Here is an 8,593-nt window from a genome sequence, read left to right on the forward strand (position 1 = left end):
TAAGGATATTAAAAACTCTCTATTTTACTAGACATTTTACCAGTTTCCCTCATTAATCTCACATTCTTCAATTCAGTTTTCATTACTGATGTGGTCTACAGGACTTTTCAGGACCTGGCTTTCTTCTGTGTTTTGGCAAAAGGCCATCACAACCTTCAGATTAAGCTGATCTCTTGTTGAGGCCAGCTTGGCTCCCAGTATTTCTTTCAGCAGTGAGACTTGTTTTATGCAATGGGAAATCCTCTGAGCATAAAAGTGTTGGGTGAAGATGAAAATATTATGGCCTCCCTAGCAACAGAGCTACCTGGCGTTTATCACTTGGCAATGACCTGCTAAAAAACCATTATTATCCATTTCCAAATCCTCTCTCCTTGACTGTGTCTTTTTGGGAATGCTGAGAGGTCATGGTGGGTAAACTCCGGTTAGTCTCATAAGTCTCATGGAAAATCATATAAGTAACTGGATAAATGTTCCCCCCCTCCACCCTCCCCAAATTTAAACACTTGTGGTATCTCAGTCATAGATCAGCTGGATGGAGATTTCTAGTTCCCAGAGCACCTGGATAAAAGCGCTAGTAAAACCTTCATAATTGACATAATTTATGCTTGCTTAGCATCTCCAAAGGGATGTATTTGCTTAGCTCAGCAAACGTGAAAGCCAGCTATATTGTGAGGCATAAAGCAAATGCTAATTTGTCTGTAAAACTGCAGTCATGATCTAATGCAAATACTCCTTTTCCTGTAGTGATGTGCTACCTGCACAAGTTGCGGGACTAAATTGCGTGCAGGCATCAATTTCATCCCCACTAATGCAAAAGGTTTGTGTGGTATAGAAGTGTGGGATTTGGTCCAGATTAGTTGATTTTAAAAGGAAAAATGATGAAGGATCTTCATCTTCAGCACAGTTCTCTGTACTAAAAAGAATGTACAGAGTTCTGCTTTTTCGAGCATACAGTGAATCTGACAAATTGACACAGTTTTCATCACCAAGCTCCTTCTCATCAAATGCCCCACAAATATCTCTTCTCAGGATCGTACTGCTATGTTTGTTTAGACTGCTCTGAGGCCTGCCTACCTCTTTCACCATCTGGACTATCTCTCATCCTTCCAGATGCCACTGGATCAAAACAGTTCTTAGTAAAGCCCATGGTAGTTCCCGAGAAACTTCTGAGCAGCTGTCATTTTTCTTTCTTTTAGGTAAGAAGGCTGCCTTAATCTCTGCTTCCAGCACAGATAAATGAACTTGAGTATTTCTTGCAATACTCTCAAATGAAAAATTAAGGTTACTTCCAATTATTTCAACTTGTTTATCCAGCTTGTAATCATATTTAATTACCAGTGATCTCATAAACAAAGTTTTCCACAATTTAGCCTAGTATATGACAATTATGTCATTTGCTATGTGTTCATTAGACATTTTTAGCTCAAGGACAAGCCCACATTAATCTCTCGTAATTTATTTATTCTTGAATGTCATCCTTACGCTGTGTCTTCCATTCTATGCCTGGAAATCAGATTCAAATCCCACCACCACCACTAGAGCCCCAACTACATGCTGCAATTCCATTACTCAGCTGAAAAAAAGAAATGCCCTTAACAATACTAATGCCGTCACAGCTCGTCATGGGAAGCCTCTCCAGCCCAATAGACAAGGCATTCCTCATTCCAGCACAGCACCTGAAATGATTTCAGATTTGCTGATGCTGTCCATCCAGGAGCTAGTAACAGCTTCACCTAAGCATAATGCCTGGAAATAATTGAAAACTATGTAGGCTCTTCTGGAGTGGTATAAAGAGGTGTTTTCCAACCAGCGCCCCTTGGAAACTTCCAAGGGCCATGCAAGTCAATGGGACCTGGGAGTATTGCATGGTTGCAGATGACTGCAGGAGGTGGAAGGCAGTAGAGAATCGGGACCAGGTGCCTGAGGTGTGTTTGGGTACCAGGACCACTACTGCTTGCTTGTTTCAAATAGGACAGGGAGCACTCACTAGTACCATGATATCAAATCCTAGCCCTCTTATTGATCGTCTTGTATTACATTCTTCTGAAATGCAGACAGGTCCAAGACCAAACACTTTGGTGTTTGCTTTTCATTTCTGACTGGTCGGTCTACCATATGTGAGAAACTGTGGTCAAGGACTTGATATCAGTGTGTCAGCTAAAGTGAACTGTTAGGATCACAGAGTTATGCAATTTACAGTAGTTGAGGATCTCTCTGGAGCTTTCTTCCCAGCTGAAGATTTTCTGCCATGATACATGCCCTGGCACACTGTGCTGCAGTGAAAAGTAAAACTTGTGATATGGAAAAAGCCTAGTGAACATGGAGTAGTGCTAGAAGATAGGAAGGGGTCCACAGCCAGTGGTGGACAGAGGTTACAACGGGTACAGAATCACAGAATGGCTCAGGTTGGAAGGGACCTCTGGAGATCATCTGGTCCAGCCCCCCTGCTCAAGCAGGGCCATTTAGAGCCAGTTGCCCAGGACCTGGGCAGCCTGTGCCAGTGCTCGGTCGCTCTCACAGTGAAAAAGTGTTTCCTGATGTTCAGGGGAAACCTGCTGTGTTTCAGTTTGTGCCCATTGCCTCTAGTCCTGGGCACCACTGAGCAGATCCTGGATCCATCTTCTTTACTCCCCCCATCAGCTACTTACACACATTGATAAGATTTCCCCCGAGTTTTCTCTTCTCGAGGCTAAAAAGTCCCAGCTGTCTCAGCCTTTCCTCATAGGAGACATGCTCCAGTTCCTTAATCATCTTTGTGGCCCTTCATTGGACTGTCTCCAGTATGTCCATGTCTTGCTTATACTGGGGAGCCCAGCACTGGACTCAGCACTCCAGTGCCGAGTAGAGAGGAAGGATCACCTCCCTCGACCTGACAGCAATGCTCCTCCTAATACAGCCCAGGACACCTGTTAACCTTCTTCATGGCAAGGGAATATTGCTGGCTCATGCTCAACTTGGTGCCCACCAGGACACCCAGCACCTTTTCTGCAAAGCTGCTTTCCAGCTGCATTACCCCCAGTGTACATTTGCCTGGGGTTGTTCTTCCCCAGGTGCAGGACTCTGCACTTCCCCTTGTTGAGCTTCAGGAGGTTCCTGTCAGTCCATTTCTCCAGCCTGTCGGGGTCACTCTGGATGGCAGCAAGACCCTCTGGTGTATCATCAGCAAACTTGCAAGGGCATGCTCTGCCCCATCATCTAGATCATTAATGAAGATGTTGACCAGGACTGGACCCAGTATTGACCCCCGGGGTACACCACTAGTTAGTGGCCACTAACTAGGCTTTGTGCTGCTGATCACCACCCGCTGGGCCCAGCCACTGAGCCAGTTTTCAGTCCACCTCACTGTCTGCTCACCCACCCCACACTTCGAAAGCTTTTCTGTGAGGATCTCATGGGAGACAGTCTCGAAAGCCTTACTGAAGTCCAGGCAGGCAATATCCTCTGCTCTCCTCTCGTCTACCAGCCCAGTCCATGCCTTAAGAAACTTTTGATCAAGAGGTCTTAAAAGTTAGATGCTCCACTATTTCATAGACTGAAGAGTTTTACAAAGAAAGCTTATATGGCCAGATCCCTTTGTAAACAAGAGAAATCTGCATTTAAATCTGAGAAGATTTAGATGGTCTCAAAAGCCAGATATAAGATTATTTTTTCTGTATGAGGGAAGAAGCTGTTATCACATTCTCTGTAAAGTGATTGCACCTCAGTGCACCTGACAAAACCAAGCAACCATACTGCTACACAAGTTGTAACATTTCTGCATAGGAACAGAATTAACAACACCCCCCCAAGAAGGATCTGTTATGGGTGGAAACTTAAGCCAGTGTGTTTGCAATGAAAAGAAAAATCAAGGCAGTTCTAGAAGAGCAAAGTATTTTTAGTTGGAAAGGGTACAATAAAAGAAGAAAGCATCTACATTTTTTAGCAAAAAGAAAAGCAGCATATGGTAAAACTGTCTAAGAAAATTTGAAGGCTTTAATGGGTGGGAAAAGTGAAGAAAGCAGAACCAGAATATAAATGGCTATGACAGGCTCTACAAACTGAAACACTTGCTAGCATTTGTGAAGGTCAAAGCAAGTTCCCAAAGAGGATTAAAAGAATGGTTCCTCAGCCTAATCCACAAACAGGTAAGAAAACCTGGGGCCCAGGGCAACCCCAGTCACCTTTTGGAATTACATTACTGAAGGAAAATGCATTATATCCAAGGAAAAATTCAGGGTAAAGCATCATTATTTCAGCAAAGAGGCTTTCCGCAGATCCAGTTTCACTAAGTCACAGTCTGACTGTTGAAGTGTAACTATTCAGTAACACTAGAGGTATCTCAATATTCTAACAATTTGCTGTTGGCAGTGAGATAGTGACCTGGGATACAACATGATTTCTATGTTCTGTGACCGAGTCTTCCATGAAACCAAACAGGACAAGGTATTACAGCGCTACCACTACTGCCCTGATGGGATGGATCACATAAAACCTCACAGTCTGCTACCCTCTATCTATGTTATTTAATTTGTACCAAACTACGTAAATATCACACATATCTTGCTTGTTCTTTGTTGTTTTTTTTTTTAAAAAAAGGGTTTTTTGAAGTCTCCTGTCCGGCTTTTCCTGTTTTCATTTTTCTCTGTGTGCTGGCTGCATTCCTTAAGGTCTCCAGTGAGTCCAGTATCTGCTTTCTCTCTCTTTCTTTACCCATCATGTCATATGTTTGTGGGGTTTTTTGTCAATTTATAAAGAAAACTTTACAAGTCCATAAGGTTTCAGCAATATGCCTACCTGAAGGGTGACTGCTGGCCCACCCAGTCCTCCAAGGTCTGTAAGAAAAAATTACACAGTCAGAATTTTATCTAACATTCTACTCTGTAGTCAAAATAATGCTTTAGGTGCATCAGAACTCTACAATCATCTTTGCTGAAGCTGATAATGGTGTCACTAGAAGACTGGCGGACAAATAACACCCTTGAGTGGAAATTTAACTTGCACGTGAAATCCTGATTTTTAAGCAGGACTTTAGTAGAATAGCCAATGCCTCAAATTACCTCTACTGTCCCACAGTCGTCTTTTCAGTTAGCCAGCTCGGTACCCTTACAATTTCTTTATCTGCACTCCTCTATCCTCTTTTTCCTTTAGGACTACATCAAATCTTTATCGGTCTCACACAAAAATCTGTTGGATCTGCAATTAATAATACTCTTAACTAAGGCCCTGAAATGTCTATTTAAACATACGTCCAACTAACAGGAAGCGCGAAGCATTATAATTGCAGACTTAAAGTCAGTTTTGGAAGTTTTTGAAATCTGCCCTACATTAAATTCAGTTGTGAAATTCCACCAGATGAAGGATTGAGAGTAAGAAGTTATGATGCACTTCAACAACTATTGTAGTAGAAAGTTATCAGATGACCTCCTTCCTGTTAAGGATAAAGATCAGGTACATCATCTTCCTGTTGCTTTTCAGACGTATTTTTGTGTAACTTCTGGTGTAAATCATGAGCTTACAGTCTCTTCTGGTATTCAGTCACCTGGATTGATTTTTGCATGATCATAAAGGCAGGTCTTACTCTTTACTTATAGCTCAGCACTCACATTAGTCTCATATCCTAAAGTTAAAGGGAAGTATAGTCACAACACATTTATGATAAATAACACTTTTCTGTAACCCCCTCCAGCTAATTATTAAATAATTATTTCTATAGATACACAGAAAATAAAAAAAAAATTAAAATCTTAAGAATGTCTTCAAACACAATATTTTAAATATACTCTCCATCAGTCCTGTGGAATTAATCCTATGCTTTGCTGGTAACAGAGGTGACTGATGAAAGTGATGGGAGACCTGACTAGTCTCATGCAGTGTAGTGGGTTGACCCTGGCCGGAGGCCAGGTGCCCACCAGAGCCGCTCTCTCACTCCCCTTATTCACCAAACAGGGGAGAAAAGGCATAACGAAATGCTTGTAGGTTGAGATAAGGACAGGGAGAGATCACTCACTAATTATCGTCACGAGCAAAACAGACCAAACTTAGAGAGGGAATTCATCTAATTTATTACTAGGCAAAACAGAGTAGAGGAATGAGAAAATAAAATCAACTCTTAAAACACCTCCCCCCACCCCTCCCATCTTCCTGGGCTCAACTTCACTCCCGGCTTCAACCTCCTCCCCCCTCAGCGGCACAGAGGGACGGGGAATGGGGGTTATGGTCAGTTCATCTCACGGTGTTTCTGCCGCCTCTTCATCCTCAGGGGGAGGACTCCTCTCATCGTTCCCCTGCTCCAGCATGGAGTCCCTCTCATGGGGTGCAGACCTTCAGGAGCAAACTGCTCCAGTGTGGGGTCCCCCACGGGGTCACAAGTCCTGCCAGCAAACCTGCTCTGGCGTGGGCTCCCCTCTTCACGGGTCCACCGGTCCGGCCTGGAACTTGCTCCAGCGTGGGCTTCCCACGGGCCGCAGCCTCCTTCAGGTGCCTCCACCTGCTCCGGCGTGGAGCCTCCACCTGCTCCTGCGTCCTCCACGGGCTGCAGGTGGAATCTCTACACCCCCTCATCCTTCCTCCATGGGCTGCAGGGGGACAGCCTGCTTCACCATGGTCTTCACCACGGGCTGCAGGGGGATCTCTGCTCTGGCGCCTGGAGCTCCTCCTCCCCCTCCATCTGCACTGACCTTGGTGTCTGCAGAGTTTCTTACATCTTCTCACTCCTCTCTCTGGCTGCAAAAGCTCTCTCTCTAAGTGTTTTTCTACTTCTTAAATATGTTATCACAGAGGTGCTGATTGGCTTGGCCTTGGCCAGTGGCGGGCCCGTCTTAGAGCTGGCTGGCATTGGCTCTGTCAGACACAGGGGGAGCTTCTAGCAGCTTCTCACAGAAGCCACCCCTGTAGCCCCCCCGCTACCAAAACCCTGCCACGCAAACCCAACACATGCAGGAAGCATAAACCTTACCTAGCTGGCTTGTCTAATGGTCCACTGCAGCCTGACATGTTTCACCTCATGCATTCCTTCTCCTGCCTTCAAATCCCACTTGACAAATTAGCTCATCAATTGAGGTTGAGAAGTAGGGGAGAGATTGCCTGCTCAGAGAAGTTTCTCTGAAGGACACACAGTTCAGCAAAAGACTCGCATTGTAATTCCTCCTCCAATATGTGACTGGACACAGGTGTTTATACGACATTACAGGGAAGGATACATCTCCCAAATACGACCTAATCCTATGAGCAAGGGAGATCTTAGTTGAAATACATCTAGTTCATAGCAGTATGACCTGGAAGGACAGTTGGGTGGGAAGTGACAGCTACCACATGAAAATCAAGGAATATAAAGTAAACTATTAAGCTTCCTAGCATTAAATCTTATTGAAAAAAATAGTTTAAATCTACTTTTAGAGAGGGCCTTCGTGCCTTTTCCTAGCCCAGTGTTTCCTCCCCCAGCTGAAATCAAATACCAAGCCTTGCTACTGTAAATTGGCAAAATGAAAACAGAAATGAGGCTTATGATGAGGGAAAGAGAAAAAAATATTTAGTAGTGTTAAAGCCTTTTATGACTGAGGCAGCACAGATGTTATACATTTGTCCCAGCCCTTGTATCCTGTTTTGAAAACCAGCCACAGATTTTTGATTCACCAGTCACGCAGGAGCTTTAGGGTATGTGGTTCTTCCCTCACTTCTTGATGCCTCCAAGGGAATGGATCAGTGAATTGACCTGGGTTACAACTCCTGGCAAAACAGAAACAAGACTATTTTTAACCTGGATCAATTCCCTGATATGGAGCACTGTCTTGCTCCACAAACAGCACAGCTGAGGGTGTGGTGCGAGGGGAAATGGGCAGCCAGGAGCAGGAAACCTTTCAGACAGCACTGTCATTACAGCCCATGTTTCATGGTACTCAGCTTGTCATGAGGCAGCTGTTAAGATCTGAAATCCTTCTCGCTACAAAAATCCCTTTTTTCTTTTCTGATGGGGTGCTGAAATGGGTGGCTGCCGCGCTCCTCACGCTACAAGGGGCACAGGTTGACACATGCATGCTCCTGTCATGCTGCAAAGCCTGGAACTTCCCCTCCAAACAGCAATGGAAGCAATATGCTTAAATATATAGGAGTTAAGTGATAACCACAGTTGCCTTGTATAAAGAACACTTGAAGCCTTAATAACTAATAATTTTGTTTAAATGCCATTCACAGTATTCCAACTATTAATTACTACTGTACATACCATTGCAGTGTGTACTGACTGTGTAGACCTTTAGTTAACAACTAGGACAACAAATTATGGCTCAAAACATTGTTTGGCTACGTCAACTAAAGAGTAAAAAGACTGCTGCTAATCAGTACAACACATACAACGTAGGAAAGTAGGAAACACATACAATGTCAGAGGACATGTAGGAACACCAATGAAGTTATATAGACTTTTCCTTTGAATGTTTAGTAAGTTAAGGCTTTTTAAGAAAGACCCTGGAGCAGAGCCCCTCTGAGCTCATGTTCATGCTGAGCATCCTGCCCGCAGGTGCACTGAGGACATCACTTCCTTGCACTTCTGCATCTGAACCCTAAGGTAAGATTTAGCCTGCTTGGGTAAAAACACACTAGTGCTTCTTAGAACACT

Source organism: Grus americana, chromosome 1 (assembly GCF_028858705.1).
Source record: "Grus americana isolate bGruAme1 chromosome 1, bGruAme1.mat, whole genome shotgun sequence".
In the NCBI taxonomy this organism is placed as follows: domain Eukaryota; kingdom Metazoa; phylum Chordata; class Aves; order Gruiformes; family Gruidae; genus Grus; species Grus americana.